Genomic DNA, 17,745 nt, shown 5'->3' with positions numbered 1-17,745 from the left:
CCACCCATACCCCTACATTTACCCCTTACCTAACACTACGGACAATTTAGCATGGCCAATTCACCTGACCTCTTGTGGAGTTGTGGAAGCTAGATCACTAAAAGTACTGAAAGAGGATGTGGATAGATTTTCGTGTAATGGAGGAGTTGAAAGCTATGAGGAGCTGGCACAAAAGAGGAGTTATGGCCTGGGGCAGATCAGCCCTGGAAGGGTAGGCTTGAGGGGCTGAATGCCCTACTTCTCTTCATGTTTCTAATGTTCTTATGTACCTATGATAACCTCCTGGACTGTGAATATACGCACACACTAATGGTATCATTTGGCTTTGGGTGATGGTGTAAAATGGGCAATAAAGGATTATGCTTTTGTACACCTCCCTGATTTTTAGATCCTTTAGGTTATACAAGAAATAAATTCCAGAGACCGTATAGTGTGATATGTTGGGACTTGAGATTAGATCCCTACAGTGTGGAAACAGGCCCTTCGGCCCACACCGACCCTTGAAGAGCAACCCACCCAGACCCATTTGCCTCTGACTAATGCACCTAACACCATGGCAATTTAGCATGGCCAATTCACCTGCCCAACACATCTTTGGACTGTGGGAGGAAACCCATACAGACAGGAGGAGAATGTGCAAACTCCACAGAGACAGTTGCCCAAGGTTGGAATAGAACCTGGGACCCTGGTGTTATGAGGTAGCTGAGCTAACCACTGAGCCACCATGCCACCCAGGTTGGGGTTTGAGATTATTTTGGGGTTTGAGATTATGTTGGGATTTGAGACTGTGTTGGGGTTTGAGATTATTTTGAGTTTTGAGATTAGGTTGGGGTTTGAGACTGTGTTGGGGGTTGAGATTAGGTTGGGGTTTGAGATTAGGTTGGGGTTTAAGATTAGGTTGGGGTTTGAGACTGTTAGGGTTTGAGATTAGGTTGGGGTTTGAGATTAGGTTGGGGTTTGAGATTATGTTGGGTTTGAGATTAAGTTGTGGTTTGAGACTGTGTTGGGATTTGAGATTATTTTGGGATTTGAGATTATGTTGGGTTTGAGATTAAGTTGTGGTTTGAGACTGTGTTGGGGTTTCAGATTATGTTGGGGTTTGAGACTATGTTGGGGTTTGAGATTATTTTGGAGTTTGAGATTATGTTGGGGTTTGAGATTATGTTGGAGTTTGAGACTGTGTTGGGGTTTGAGACTATGTTGGGGTTTGAGACTGTTGGGGTTTGAGATTAGGTTGGGGTTTGAGATTATGTTGGGGTTTGAGATTATGTTGGGGTTTGAGACTGTTGGGTTTGAGATTATGTTGGGGTTTGAGATTATGTTGGGGTTTGAGACTGTGTAGGGGTTTGAGACTGTGTTGGGGTTTGAGACTGTGTTGGGGTTTGAGACTATGTTGGGGTTTGAGACTGTTGGGGTTTGAGACTGTTGGGGTTTGAGATTAGGTTGGGGTTTGAGATTATGTTGGGGTTTGAGACTGTGTAGGGGTTTGAGATTATGTTGGGGTTTGAGATTATGTTGGGGTTTGAGATTGTGTTGGGGTTTGAGACATTGTTGGGGTTTGAGACTGTGTTGGGATTTGAGATTATGTTGGGGTTTGAAACTGTTGGGGTTTGAGACTGTGTTGGGGTTTGAGACTGTGTTGGTGTTTGAGATGATGTTGGGTTTTGAGACTGTGTTGGGGTTTGAGATTAGGTTGGGGTTTGAGACTGTGTTGCGGTTTGAGATTAGGTTGGGTTTTGAGATTATGTTGGGGTTTGAGATTAAGTTGGAGTTTGAGACTTTGTTGAGGTTGAAATTAGTTTGGGGTTTGAGACTATGTTGAGGTTTGAGACTGTGTTGGGGTTTGAGATTATGTTGGGGTTTGAGACTGTTGGGTTTGAGATTATGTTGGGGTTTGAGATTATGTTGGGGTTTGAGACTGTGTAGGGGTTTGAGACTGTGTTGGGGTTTGAGACTGTGTTGGGGTTTGAGACTATGTTGGGGTTTGAGACTGTTGGGGTTTGAGACTGTTGGGGTTTGAGATTAGGTTGGGGTTTGAGATTATGTTGGGGTTTGAGACTGTTGGGTTTGAGATTGTGTTGGGGTTTGAGATTATGTTGGGGTTTGAGATTATGTTGGGGTTTGAGACTGTGTAGGGTTTTGAGATTATGTTGGGGTTTGAGATTATGTTGGGGTTTGAGATTGTGTTGGGGTTTGAGACTGTGTAGGGGTTTGAGATTATGTTGGGGTTTGAGATTATGTTGGGGTTTGAGACATTGTTGGGGTTTGAGACTTTGTTGGGGTTGAAATTAGTTTGGGGTTTGAGACTATGTTGGGGTTTGAGACTGTGTTGGGGTTTGAGATTATGTTGGGGTTTGAGACTGTGTTGGGGTTTGAGACTGTGTTGGGGTTTGAGACTGTGGTGGGGTTTGAGATTAGGTTGGGGTTTGAGACTGTGTTGGGGTTTGAGACTGTGTTGGGGTTTGAGACTGTTGGGTTTTGAGATTATGTTGGGGTTTGAGATTATGTTGGGGTTTGAGATTATGTTGGGGTCTGAGACTGTGTTGGGGTCTGAGACTGTGTTGGGGTTGAGTCTAGTTTGGGGTTTGAGACTGTGTTGGGGTTTGAGGAAAAGGAGAATATTGTAGCGTAGAAGCATGAGGTACGAGATATTCGACTAGAAAGGATTGAGGTTATTTACGAACAGATGTTATCAATTCTAGAAGCAGTGAAAGCAGACAAGTCCCCTGGGCTGGATGGGATTTATCCAAGGATTCTCTGGGAAGCTAGGGAGGAGATAGCAGAGCCTTTGTCTTCGATATTTGAGTCATCATTGTCTACAGGTTTGATACCAGAGCACTGGAGGATTGCAAATGTGGTGCCCTTGTTAAAGAAGGGCAGTAGAGATGACCAAGGTAATTATAGACCAGTGAGCCTTACTTCTGTTGTAGGAAAGGTTTTGGAAAGGATTATAAGAGATAAGACTTATAATCATCTAGCAAGCATCAATTTGATTTCAGATAGTCAACATGGTTTCATCAAGGGCAGGTCATGTCTCACAACCTCATTGAGTTTTTTGAGAAGGTGACCAACCATATAGATGAGGGTAGGGCAGTTGACGTGGTATACATGGACTTCAGTAAAGCCTTTGGTAAGGTTCCACATGGTAGGCTGTTTGAGAAAATGTAGAGGCATGGATTGAAGGTGATTTAGCAGTTTGGATTAAAAAAGGCAGCGAGTGGTGGTTGATGGAAAATATTCAGCCTGGATTCTAGTTACTAGTGGTGTGGCACAAGGATCTGTTTTGGGACCACTGTTGTTTGTCATTTTTATAAATGACTTAGCTGCAGGCATAGCTGGATAGATTAGTAAATTTGCAGATGACACTAAAGTTGGTGGAGTAGTGGACTGTGTGGAAGAATGTTACAGGTTGCAGGGGGACTTGGATAAACTGCCTGGCAAATGGAATATAATGCAACTAAATGTGATGTGATGCACTTTGGGAAGAATAACAAGAAGGCAGAGTACTGGGTCAATGGAAAGATTCTTGGTAGTGTGGATGTGCAGAGGGGTCTTGGAGTCCATGTACATAGATCCCTGAAAGTTGCCACCCAGGTGGATAGTGCAGTTAAGAAGGCATACGGTGTGTTAGGTTTCATTCGTTGAGGGATTGAGTTCCGGAGTCGCAATATCATGCTGCAACTATACAAAACGCTGGTGTGGCCACACTTGGAATGTTGTGTACATTCTGGTCCCCATATTTCGGGAAGGATGTGGAAGCATTGGAAAAGGTGCAGAGGAAATTTACCAGGATGTTGCCTGGTCGGAGGGAAGGTCTTATGAGGAAAGGCTGAGAGACTTGAATCTGTTATCATTGGCAAGACGAAGGCTAAGAGGGGATTTGATAGAGACATACAAGATAATCACAGGATTAGATAGGGGAGACAGGGAAAGTCTTTTTCCTAGGATGTTGACGTCAGCTTGTACGAGGGGGCATAACTACAAATTGAGGGGTGATAGATTTAAGACAGATGTCAGAGGCAGGTTCTTTACGCAGGGAGTGGTAAGGGCGAGGAATGTCCTACCTGCTAATGTAGTCAACTCAGCCACATTAGGGAGATTTAAACAATCCTTAGATAAGCACATGGATGATGATGGGATAGTGTAGGGGGACGAGTTGAGAATAGTTCACAGGTCGGCGCAACATCGAGGGCCGAAGGGCCTGTTCTGTGCTGTATCGTTCTATGTTCTATGTTCTAACCCTTTAGCTAGAGATGGAAAAATGATTCCTTCTTCTAGTCACCATCTAGCTTGTTTGGTTGGATGCAAATGAGATCGAGCTGATGTTGATGCCTCCCGAGTCGAAGAGCTTGCTGGCTTGTTGTTCACGCTTGTGACTGAATAATGCTCATAAACTACCAGTCAGTCTGGACAAACTTTGAAAGAAAGTCATTTTAAATAAGAAAATACTCCAATCAAAATTCGCTAGTAGATACTGATGCATTGCAATCAAAGTGACGAATAGATAAAGCAGTTAAAACGAAAGGGAAACTCTTTTCGCTTATTCTTGTTGACAGTCAACATTGTAGAATCAGAATTCTCTAAAATAAAGTGCCCTCCTCCTGAGCTTCCTTACATGTGTAAGATACAGGCAAATACAGTTTGCCTGCTTGAGGTAAAGCACTGAGTGTAGCTGTACTGGCATTTGCTGGGTGTTAGTCAGAGGGTGGAGGTTGCTGTTGAACAAAATAGGGAGATAATAAGAAAGTAATTGTTGTTGCTGAACTTCAGGAATGCAAAGAACATCATGGGGGAAAGTTACACTGTTTCAGCACACTGGTTAATCTGTTACCTGCCCAAAGACGTCAATAACCAACTTTGGCAAGAAAGTGCTATGATCATGGAACTTGACGTTATTGTGGCTGCTGTTGTAGTACAGTTCAGTCATCACAAAATCCAGTTTACTGTCATACTTCTGATGATTTATTTCCAATTGGCTTGAGTCAGTCATCGTTGAACGTTTATCACTTAAATCACTGATGCTGGTATTCTCAGCTGTGGCAGCTCATTCCATACACATACTGCGTGAAAAAGTTGCCCCTTAGGTCTCTTTTATATCTTTCCCCTCTCACCCTAAACCTATGCCCTCTAGTTCTGGACTCCCCGACCCCAGGGAAAAGACTTTGTCTATTTATCCTATCCATGCCCCTCATAATTTTGTAAACCTCTATAAGGTTACCCCTCAGCCTCCAATGCTCCAGGGAAAACAGCCCCAGCCTGTTCAGACTCTCCCTGTAGCTCAGATCCTCCAACCCTGGCAACACCCTTGTAAATATTTTCTGAACCCTTTCAAGTTTGACAACATCTTTCCGATAAGAAGAAGACCAGAATTGCATACAATATTCCAACAGTGGCCGAACCAATGCCCTGTACAGCCATAACATGACCTCCCAACTCCTGTACTCAATACTCTGACCAATAAAGGAAAGCATACCATTCGCCTTCTTCACTATCCTATCTACCTGTGACTCCACTTTCAAGGAGCTATGAACCTGCACTCCAAGGTCTCTTTGTTAAGCAACACTCCCTTGCACCTTACCATTAAGTGTATAAGTCCTGCTAAGATTTGCTTTCCCAAAATGCAGCACCTCGCATTTATCTGAATTAAACTCCATCTGCCACTCCTCAGCCCATTGGCCCATTTGGTCCAGATCCTGTTGTAACCTGAGATAACCCTTTTTACTGTCCACTACACCTCCAATTCTGGTGTCATCTGCAAACTTACTAACTGTACCTCTTATGCTCGCATCCAAATCATTTATGTAAATGACAAAAAGTAGAGGACCCAGCACCGATCCTTGTGGCACAGGCCTCTAGTCTGAAAAACAAACCTCCACCACCACCCTCTGTCTTCTACCTTTGAGCCAGTTCTGTATCCAAATGGCCAGTTCTCCCTGTATTCCATGAGATCTAACCTTGCTAATCAGTCTCCCATGGGGAACCTTGTCGAATGCCTTACTGAAGTCCATATAGATCACATCTACTGTTCTGCCCTCATCAATCCTCTTTGTTTCTACTTCAAAAAACTCAATCAACTTTGTGAGACATGATTTCCCACACACAAAGGTATGTTGACTATCCCGAATCAGTCCTTGCCTTTCCAAATACATGTACATCCTGTCCTTCAGGATTCCTTCCAACAACTTGCCCAACACTGAGGTCAGGCTCAACGGTCTATAGTTCCCTGGCTTGTCTTTACAGCTCTTCTTAAACAGTGGCACCACTTTTGCCAACCTCCAGTCTTCTGGCACCTCACCTGTGACTATCGATGATACAAATATCTCAGCAAGAGGCCCAGCAATCACTTCTCTAGCTTCCCACAGAGTTCTCGAGTATATCTCATCAGGTCCTGGGGATTTATTCACTTTTAACCGTTTCAAGACATCTAGTACTTTCTCCTCTGTAATATGGACATTTTGCAAGATGTCACCATCTATTTCCCTACAGTCTATATCTTCCATGTCCTTTTCCACAGTAAATACTGATGCAAAATATTCATTTAGTATCTCCCCCATTTTCTGTGGCTCCATACAAAGCCCGCCTTGCTGATCTTTAAGGGGCCCTATTCTCTCCCTAGTTACCCCTTTGTTCTTAATATATTTGTAAAAACTGTTTGGATTCTCCTTAATTCTATTTGCCAATGCTGTCTTATGTCCCCTTTTTGCCCTCCTGATTTCCCTCTTAAGTATACTCCTACTTCCTTTATACTTTTCTAAGGATTCACTCGATCTATCCTGTCTATACCTGACATATGCTTCCTTCTTTTTCTTAACCAAACCCTCAATTTCTTTAGTCAGCCAGCATTCCCTATACCTACCAGCCTTCCCTTTCACCCTGACAGGAATATACTTTTTCTGGATTCTTGTTATCTCATTTCAGAAGGCTTCCCATTTTCCAGCCGTCCCTTTACCTGCGAACATCTGCCTCCAATCAAAGGTTTTGAGAAGCTTTTGAAAGTTCTTACCTAATACCATCAAAATTTGCCTTTCTCCAATTTAGAACTTCAACTTTTAGATCTGGTCTATCCTTTTCCATCACTATTTTAAAACGAATAGAATTATGGTTGCTGGCCCCAAAGTGATCCCCCACTGACACCTCAGTCACCTGCCCTGCCTTATTTCCCAAGAGTATGTCAAGTTTTGCACCTTCTCTGGTAGGTACATCCACATACTGAATCAGAAAATTGTCTTGTACACACTTAAGAAATTCCTCTTCATCTAAACCTTTAACACAATGGCAGTTAAAATCCCCTACCATAACTACCCTATTATTCTTACAGATAGCTGAGATCTCCTTACAAGTTTGTTTCACAATTTCCCTCTGACTATTGGGGGGTCTATAATACAATCCCAATAAGGTGATCATCCCTTTCTTATTTCTCAGTTCCACCCAAATACCTTCCCTGGATGTATTTCCGGGAATATCCTCCCTCAGCACAGATGTAATGCTATCCCTTATCAAAAATGCCACTCCCTCTCCTCTCTTGCCTCCCTTTCTATCCTTCCTGTAGCATTTGTATCCTGGAACATTAAGCTGCCAGTCCTGTCCATCCCTGAGCCACATTTCTGTAATTGCTATGATATCCCAGTCCCATGTCCCTAATCATGCCCTGAGTTCATCTGCCTTCCCTGTTAGGCCCCTTGCATTGAAATAAATGCAGTTTAAATTATGCGTCCTACCCTGCCTGCCCTGACTGTTTGATTCACTTCTGTTCTCAGCTGTACCCGTCTCAGATTGATCTCTTTCCTCACTATCAGGTTCCTGAAGAAGGGCTCATGCCCGAAATATCGATTCTCCTGCTCCTTGGATGCTGCCTGACCTGCTGCACTTTTCCAGCAACACATTTTCAGCACACTAGCTCGTAGCACTGGGAGTAATCCAGATATTACTACCCTTGAGGACTTCCTTTTTAAATTTCTGCCCAACTGTCTGTAATCTCACTTCAGAATTTCAACCTTTTCCCTTCCTATGTCGTTGGTTCCAATGTGGACAATGACCTCCTGCTGGCCCCTCTCCCCCGTGAGAACATTCTGCACCCTCTCTGAGACATCCTTGATCCTGGCACCAGGGAAACAACACACCATTCTGCTTTTTCTCTGCTGGCCACAGAAACATCTGTCTGTACCTCTGACTACAGAATCCCCTAACACAATTGATCTCTTGGAAGCCGACATACCCCTTGTTGCATTAGAGCCAGCCTCAATACCAGAAACTTGGCTGTTCGTGCACTTCTGACCATATGATGGAGAGGAGGTCATTGATGAAGCAATTGAAGATGGTTAGGCCTACGATACTCCCCTGAGCAGCATTCCCTCTAAACTGCACATGACTGCTCAGCGATTCTGCGCATGGTGCTTGCATACCAATCGCCATGCCAACACATTAACTTTCGATTGCAAAATCTACTGCCATGTATGAACCTCCGAGGTCGACACTGTGGAAAGAAAGTTTGGAAGAATATAGTTTACGAACATCATCAGCTATATCCCAAACCAACTTCCAACAAATACAACCATCTTCTTGTGCGCTAAAAGTCAAATTTGGGATTGAAAACCAGTCTTGTAATTGTGAACATGACAGTTAACATTAATTGTTGCTGACGCCAGTCTGATTTGTGAATGCCTTTTAGGGAAGGGAATCTGCCTTCCATTCCTGGTCTCACCCATCTGGGACTCTTGATACACACCAATGTGACTCAAAATGTCCTCTGAAATGTCGTGACTAGCCACTCAGTTCAAGGGAAATTAGGAAAAGGCAACAAACGCTGGGGCCCAGGTAGCTATACCCATGAAAAAAGTAAAGGGAGAAAGAAAGAAAGTATGACTCCAACCATTGGAAAGATTTCCTTTGATTTCTGTTGACTCCAATTTTCTAGAGCTCCTTTGTCATGATTACCTTTTTCTCTCTCCATGTAACAGAAATTAAGTCTATGGATTCCGTCAGTTTGAAGAGCTCTTGTGGGTTTGTCTACAGCTAAACCTATGGCATACAATGCAGAATAATCTCTAGACACATACTTGGCTAAGGATGCGACAGGGCAGAATTGCTGCATGCTCTGGTCATATGATGATATTCTGGCACTGGCCCTCCCTGTCTGTTGAGCTGTTAAAGCAACACCTCTCTTAAAACACTGAAACAACAGCCACTTCTTTCAAAGGACATACCTCAAACATTAAAAGTGAAAGCATATAAACATTGGGTAATGGCAAAATTAGCTATACAGAGATAAGAATTGTAAAATCAACAAGTACAGAGATAAATGTTGTAAAATCTAGTCTAAGAGTCCATATCTTGTTTTGGTGCTTGAACGAAAACTTTTCCAGAACTCATTACGGTGTAACGATTAGGAGATGCTGATTATGCCCTTGGGTGTTCTTGTTTCACAGATGCACTGTCAGCTGTTGACTGTTGTCCTGGAGGTCTGGCACACCGTCATCAGTTGGGTGTGTTGCTTCATATCTCCTGTGCGCAGTTGGTATATTGTGCAATTGTAGCTGGCTCTGTTCCCCCTCAATGTTGCTCAGCTGTGCGCTATTACTTGTAAGACCTCTGCTCACTGCATTTTGGATAACTCTGCAGCTAACCAGGCTCCCATTGTAGAGAGCACATGTTACTGACCTTTGGTCTCACATGTACCTGAGGTAGTTCCACACCTGCACGTCAAATCATGTGCCATCTTTATCTTCCCTTGTCTGTTGGGAAATGTGTTCTACATCAAGAGAATTTGCACTGATGGTGCCTTGGAAAGACCATTCTCACGTACCATGCGATGGTAACCCTGTAGCCAGAGATGTAGCTCTGGGGTGTTGAGTGGCAACACAAACGCGCTACTTCATTGTCCTAGCCTTAGGAAATTGTGATTTAATGTTACACACCAATTTTTCAGCAACATCATTTGGCCTGGTATAATGCGATGTTACATGATTCACAGCCAATTTTACAGCTGAGTCCCTGACTCTGTACAGCAGCCCATTGCCAGAGATGATTTCTTCAGGGGTCTCGAGGTTTAATAATTTATGCCATGTCATCTCCAGCAGTTTGTGATTAGTTTCTACAGAGAGCTGCTTACCAAACCGGTGAGTGTGGGATCTCATGATCCCAAATATCAAAGTGAGTGTATCATGCGATTATATTGGAGTAATCGAATAATTCCTGAGACAGGCTTTGGATTGGAATGCAAACAAGAGCTGAGTGAGCAGGTTATTGCTGAACAGGTGACACTTCACTTCACTGACAATGATACTTACCATGACTTTGACTAATGGTCTCAAGTAGACTGATAGGGCAGCATTTGTCCAGGTTGAATTTGCCTTGATTTTGTGGATAGGAGTAATTTTCCACATTGCTGGATAAAAAAGGTCAACATTGAGGATATATTGGCACAACAGGGCCAGCTCTAGAATTCAAGTCTCCAGTAAATGGGCTAGTCCCTTGCGCATCGACCCTCCAGCACTCACAGCGTCTGTGGAGGGTACATGGTGGTCCTCTAATATGGAGGAATTTATGGCCCAGTGCACCCCTCAGAGAAATTCTGAGGTTGACACCTTCTGGGCTCACGCAATCACGCCAGCATAGTGCCCCTAATGATTTGGAGGAAATGCCCCTCTCCCCTTCGTCCTGCAGTGCTTTATCTCTCTCTCTGTCTGTCTTGTTCTAGCACTAAAAATGGGAGCATACTGTGTGGGATATGGTGTGTGGAGCTCGCTTCCATTCCAGTAAGGTTGAATGAGGAGGCAGTGACAGAGACAACAAGGGGAACTGGTAAGAAGAAGTTGGTAATGATGAGAGTGCCACCCAAGATGCATAGTCATTGATGAGGTCTCTCTGTATGTAGTTTAATCTTCGGGGGGAGATTCACAAGACAACTTATTTGAAAGCAAACACGACGGTGGTGTTAGTGACATCAGCATTGCACAGCCTTCTGGTCTTCATCACTATTGAGGTCCTGGTGAGTTTTGCACAGGTCCCAGCAGAATCCATAGGCTGTCCTTCCCCACAGTCTTACCTTAGACAGGAGTAATAGGAAGAGGTGTCCAAGGAAGGAATGTAATATGTGATGAGTGGATCCATCCATTGAAACAATGTCAACAATGCTTCTTTCCAGCACTCAGACCAGAGAAAATTCCTTTCCCTTTTACATCTTTCAGGCTTAATATAACTGCAGCTTCAATTTCCTGTCTTCCTGGAGTCTTCATACAACTGAGCTTTGACTTTTTCAGTTTCGAATATCTCCTTCAGGGTTTTACAAATATTCTAGTCTGGGATTTGAAAATTAAACTGTTTACATTGAGGCAATCTCTTTCTTAATAGTCCTGAAACGACTTCAATTTCTCAGGAGCAACTGTTTTGCACATCCAAGAAAGACTTCTGCAAACTGTCCCAAACAGAAACCAAAAACCATTTTACGGGTGTCTTCCCTAACAAACCTTCCAGAATCTTTTGTCTGGAAACCTTCATTTTGTTTGTTTGTATACTCACCTGATGTAAACAAAACCTCATTGCTCTCTGGGAAGTAACTCTCTCATACGTCATTTTAAAAGGAAATCACCATAGCTACAGAAATACTTGCAGGTTAATCATTAAATCCCTCCAGAAACATTAAAAAAAATCATATGTCACTAGTTCAAAATTCAAAATCTAAAATAAATGGTATTGAAATAGATATAATCACACATTGTACAGCACATTATATCCAACAACTTCTTCCCCTCCTCCCCCTCTCACCTGAACTATACTGAGGTCTCCTTACTACTGTACTGTAGATGCTATGTGTTATTTTATGCTTTGTCAAATGAGCTTTCTTTAGACGAGTTGAGAAAATGAATACACTTTGTTTGATCTATTAATACTCACAGATCTTGATATTGTGATTTGGGATTGGTTTATCAAACCTTCACCTAATGAAGATTTTACCAAAACTCTACACTTCCAAGTTTCATACGAAATCAATGATATTAATGCCAATCACAATGTCCTGCCTTGGCTTGTGGGATGAGATCAGGGCTGCTAACTCTGGCTGGCCATGTCATTGGCAACTGTCCCATACTGGAACTCCTAACCATAGGTTATCCAACAAACCAATCCTCATTGGCTTTTACCATCATGTTCCAATTAGAAAGCAAATAGATGCTTCAATATATTGGGCCTGTCAAGCAGCACATACTTCCCATCTTTGTTACTTTTCTACCTTTATAAAATTATTCAAAGATACTTTAAGGAACAATAGTAGTCTTAATTTGGAGGAGCCAGTGTTGGGCTGGGGTGGACCAAGCTGACAGGTTTCTTTGGAAGCACTGGCTTTTGAAGCATTGCTTCTTCATCACATGCACACATACCCTCTCAGACTTATACCCCATTAAACTCACATACATGCACATGCACACACTCTCTCACAGACACACACACACCCACACACACGCACACATTTACTCATTCACCCCTGCATGCACACACATATAGGTTTGTGGGGTGAATTTGTACTTGCAGAATTACATTTTATTTTGTGCAAAAACTGAATAAATCCATGCAAAATTCTGTAAATCCCACTTGAGAAATAGAATCAGTCTGACCTAACATTGGGACACAGACAGACGTTAACCTCATGTCTGCATTATCTGAGCTGAGATGACACCTATTGTTAAAGCTACCTTGAGAATGTAATTTTAAAAAAAGTTCTGGGATTTACATATGAAAGAACTGAAACTAACATGACCATTCTAAGAGATGAAAGACTTAAATTAATTTTTAAAAATACATTCCATGACACTGTAATCCTGTTGCTATAGGTTCTGTGTCTTATGATTCTGCTCCACAACTACCTGATGAAGGAGCAGCGCTCTGAAAGCTTGTACTTCCTAATAAACCTGTTGGACTATAACCTGGTGTAGTGTGATTTTTAACTTAAGAAACAATACAGTTCTTAATGCTTTTTGCCTTGAAGTCCTCATTGGAGTGTTTTTTACATCTACCGTGAGGTGCAGGTATTACTGGCTTGGTCAGCATTTATTGCCCATCCCTGGTTGTCCTTGAAAGGGTGGTGGTGAACAGTTTTCTTTAACCACTGCAGTCTATGTGCTGTGGGTAGATGCATAGTGCCCTCATGGAGGAGTTCCAGGTGAGCAGTAAATTAGCCTTCATTCTGGTAGTAGGTTTGCTCACTGGGCTGGAAGGTTTGGTGTCAGATGTTTCATCACCATACCACGTAACATTATGAGTGAGCCGCCGGATGAAGCACTGGCCTGTTTTTTATTTAAATGTTTAGGTGCTCACTTCGGCAGCACATATACTAAAATTGGAACGATACAGAAAAGATTAGCATGGCCCCTGCGCAAGGATGACACGCAAATTCGTGAAGCGTTCCATATTGTGGGCGGCACGGTGGCACAGTGGTTAGCACTGCTGTCTCACCTGGGTTCAATTCCCGACTCAGGCGACAGACTGTGTGGAGTTTGCACGTTCTCCCCGTGTCTGCGTGGGTTTCCCCCGGGTGCTCCGGTTTCCTCCCACAGTCCAAAGATGTGCGGGTCAGGTGAATTGGCCATGCTAAATTGCCCGTGGTGTTAGGTAAGGAGTAAATGTAGGGGTATGGGTGGGTTGCGCTTCGGCGGGTCGGTGTGGACTTGTTGGGCCGAAGGGCCTGTTTCCACACTGTAAATAATCTAATCAATAATCCAGTTTCCTTGGGTTGGTGGCATCATTCCCTGCGGTGATGTCATTTCTTGTGGTGGTGTCATTTCCTGTACTTTCTCTCGTGGGTGGTAAAGGGGATCCAAGTCAATGTATTTGTTGATAGAGTTCTGGTTGGAATACCATACTTCTAGGAATTCTCGTGCATGCCTCTGTTTAGCTTGACCGAGGATGGATGTGTTCTCCCAGTCAAAGTTATGTCCTTCCTCAGCCGTATGTAAGGATACTAGTGATAGAGAATCATGTCGTTTTGTACCTAATTGATGTTCATGTATCCTGGTAGCTAGTCTTCTGCTGGTTTGTCCAATGTAGTGTTTGTTACAGTTCTTACACGATATTTTGTAAATGACATTAGTTTTGCTTGTTGTCTGCATATGGTCCTTCAAGTTCATTTTTTGCTATTTTAGTATGTTGGAGGGTTTGTGGACTACCATGATGTCAAGAGGCCTGAGTAGTCTGGCAGTCATTTCTGAAATGTCTTTAATGTAGGGGAGAGTGGCTAGGTTTTCTGGACGTCTGTTTGTTCGCTTGTTTGGGTTTGTTTGCTGAGAAATCAGCGGACTCTGTTCGTTGCGTACCTATTCTTTTTGAATACACTGTATAGTGTGATTTTCCTATGCTCTTTGTTGTTCTTTCCCACAAATCAGCGGACCCTACGCAGATGACAAGCAAAGCTAGCCACCAGGATACAAGAACATCAACTAGCCACAAACACCTGACCCACTCTCACTAGTATCTTTACGTACAGATGAGGAAGGATACCACTTCGACTGAGACAATACATCCATCCGAGGACTAGCCAACCAGAGACATGCATGAGAATTCCTAGAAGCATGGCATTCCAACCAGACTCTATCAATTAACACATTGACTTGAATCCCATTTACAACCCTTGAGACAAAGAACAGGAAATGGCATCACCACAGGAAATGACATCACCACAGGGAATGATACCCCCAACCCAAGGAGGCCTAAACACATGAAAAAAAGTGAGCAATACCACCAGTGCTTCATCCAGAGACTCACTAAAAATGTTACCTTGTATGGTGATGAAATGTCTGAAACCGAACCTTCCAGCTCAGTGAGCAAATCCCCAGCACCTCAACCTGAGCTACAAACCTTCTCAAAACTCATTAGCCTTCATTACTGAAGGACACTTGGCTGTTACCAGCTCTCTGGTATTGAGACTGGCTCTAATGCAATGAGGGGTACGTCGGCTTCCAAGAGATCAATTGTGTTAGGGGATTCTGTAGTCAGAGGTACAGGCAGACGTTTCTGTGGCCAGCAGAGAAAAAGCAGAATGGTGTGTGGTTTCCCTGGTGCCAGGATCAAGTATGTCTCAGAGAGGGTGCAGAATGTTCTCACGGGGGAGAGGGACCAGCAGGAGGTCATTGTCCACATTGGAACCAACGATATAAGAAGGGAAAAGGTTGAAATTCTGAAGTGAGATTACAGAGAGTTAGGCAGAAATTTAAAAAGGAGGTCCTCAAGGGTAGTAGTATCTGGATTACTCCCAGTGCTACGAGCTAGTGAGGGCAGGAATAGGAAGATAGGGCAGATGAATACATGGATGAGGAACTGGTGTATGGGAGAAGGATTCACATTTTTGGATCATTAGAATCGCTTTTGGGGTAGAAGTGACCTGTACAAGAAGGATGGATTGCACCTTCACTAAGGGCACTAATATACTGGCAGGGAAATTTGCTAGAAATGCTTGGGAGGATTTAAATTAGTAAGGTGGGGGTGTGGGGGAGGGGGGTGTGTGTGAGGTGGTGGGGGTAGGACCCAGGGAGATAGTGAGGAAAGAGATCAATCTGAGACTGGTACAGTTGAGAACAGAAGTGTGTCAAGTAGTCAGGGCAGGCAGGGACAAGGTAGGACTAATAAATTAAACTGCATTTATTTCAATGCAAGGGGCCTAACAGGGAAGGCAGATGAACTCAGGGCATGGTTAGGGACATGGGCCTGGGATATCATAGCAATTACAGAAACATGGCTCAGCGATGGGCAGGGCTGGCAGCTTAATGTTCCAGGATACAAATGTGACAGGAGGGATAGAAAAGGAGGAGGGGGAGTGGCATTTTTGATAAGGAATAGCAGTACAACTGTGCTGAAGGAGGACATTCCCAGAAATACATCTAGGGATGTTATTTGGGTGGAACTGAGAAATAAGAAAGGGATGATCACCTTGTTGGGATTGTATTATAGACCCCCTGATAGTCAGAGGGAAATTGAGAAACAAACTTGTAAGGAGATCGCAGCTATCTGTAAGAATAATAGGGTAGTTATGGTAGGGGCTTTTAACTTTCCAGACATCGACTGGGACTACCATAGTGTTAAAGGTTTAGATGGAGGGGAAATTCTTAAGTGGGTTTTCAATTTTCTGATTCAGTATGTGGATGTACCGACCAGAGAAGGTGCAAAACTTGACCTACGCTTGGGAGATAAGGCAGGGCAGGTGACTGAGGTGTCAGTGGGGTAGCACTTTGGGGCCAGAGACCATAATTCTATTTGTTTTAAAATAGTGATGGAAAAGGATAGAACAGATCTAGGAGTTGAAGTTCTAAATTGGAGAAAGGCCAATTTTGACGGTATTTGGCAAGAATATTCAAAAGCTTCTCAAAACCTTTGATTGGAGGCAGATGTTCGCAGGTAAAAGGACGGCTGGAAAATGGAAAGTCTTCAGAAATGAGATAACAAGAATCCAGAAAAAGTATACACCTGTCAGGGTGAAAGGGAAGGCTGGATGACTAAAGAAATTGAGGGTTTGGTTAAGAAAAAGAAGGAAGCATATGTCAGGTACAGACAGTATAGATCGAGTGAATCCTTAGAAAAGTATAAAGGAAGTAGGATTATACTTAAGAGGGAAATCAGGAGGGGAAAAAGGGGACATAAGATAGCGTTGGCAAATAGAATTAAGAAGAATCCAAAGGGTTTTTACAAATATATTAAGGACAAAAGGATAACTAGGGAGAGAATAGGGCCCCTAATAAATCAGCAAGGCGGGCTTTGTGTGGAGCCACAGAAAATGGGGGAGATACTAAACGAATATTCTGCATCAGTATTTAGTGTGGAAAAGGACATGGAAGATATAGACTGTAGGGAAATAGATGGTGACATCTTGCAAAATGTCCAGATTACAGAGGAGGAAGTGCTGGATGTCTTAAAGATGGATAAATCCCCAGGACCTGATCAGGTGTACCCGAGAACTCTGTGGGAAGCTAGAGAAGTGATTGCTGGGCCTCTTGCTGAGATATTTGTATCATCGATAGTCACAGGTGAGGTGCCAGAAGACTGGAGGTTGGCAAAAGTGGTGCCACTGTTTAAGAAGGGTGGTAAGGACAAGCCAGGAAACTATAGACCAGTGAGCCTGACCTCAGCGGTGGGCAAGTTGTTGGAGGGAATCCTGAGGGACAGGTGTACATGTATTTGGAAAGGCAAGGACTGATTTGGGATAGTCAACATGGTTTTGTGTGTGGGAAATCATGTCTCACAAACTTGATTGAGTTTTTTGAAGAAGTAACAAAGAAGATTGATGAGGGCAGAACAGTAGATGTGATCTATATGGACTTCAGTAAAGCATTCGACAAGGTTCCCCATGGGAGACTGATTAGCAAGGTTAGATCTCATGGAATACAGGGAGAAGTAGCCATTTGGATACAGAACTGGCTCAAAGGTAGAAGACAGAGGGTGGTGGTGGAGGGTTGTTTTTCAGACTGGAGGCCTGTGCCACAAGGATTAGTGCTGGGTCCTCTACTTTTTGTCATTTACATAAATGATTTGGATGCGAGCATAAGAGGTCCAGTTAGTAAGTTTGCAGATGACACCAAAATTGGAGGTGTAGTGGACAGCGAAGAGGGTTACCTCAGATTACAACAGGACCTGGACCAGATAGGCCAATGGGCTGAGAAGTGGCAGATGGAGTTTAATTCAGATAAATGCGAGGTGCTGCACTTTGGGAAAGCAAATTTTAGCAGGACTTATACACTTAATGGTACGGCCCTAGGGAGTGTTGTTCAA

General features: G+C 43.3%; 1 protein-coding gene and 1 non-coding gene across 7 annotated transcripts in view; both read left to right on the top strand.

The window, feature by feature from the left end:
- susd2 (sushi domain containing 2) overlaps positions 1-17,745 on the top strand; it is a 233,071-nt gene that overhangs the window by 51,817 nt on the left and 163,509 nt on the right. The gene's annotated exons all lie outside the window — the stretch shown is intronic.
- On the top strand, positions 13,301-13,407 carry LOC132827491 (U6 spliceosomal RNA). The gene has a single exon (XR_009646014.1). It is a non-coding gene; the product is annotated as a U6 spliceosomal RNA (small nuclear RNA).

This window comes from Hemiscyllium ocellatum, chromosome 24, assembly GCF_020745735.1.
Source record: "Hemiscyllium ocellatum isolate sHemOce1 chromosome 24, sHemOce1.pat.X.cur, whole genome shotgun sequence".
Lineage (NCBI taxonomy): Eukaryota > Metazoa > Chordata > Chondrichthyes > Orectolobiformes > Hemiscylliidae > Hemiscyllium > Hemiscyllium ocellatum.
This window is presented reverse-complemented; position numbering and strand designations above follow the sequence as displayed.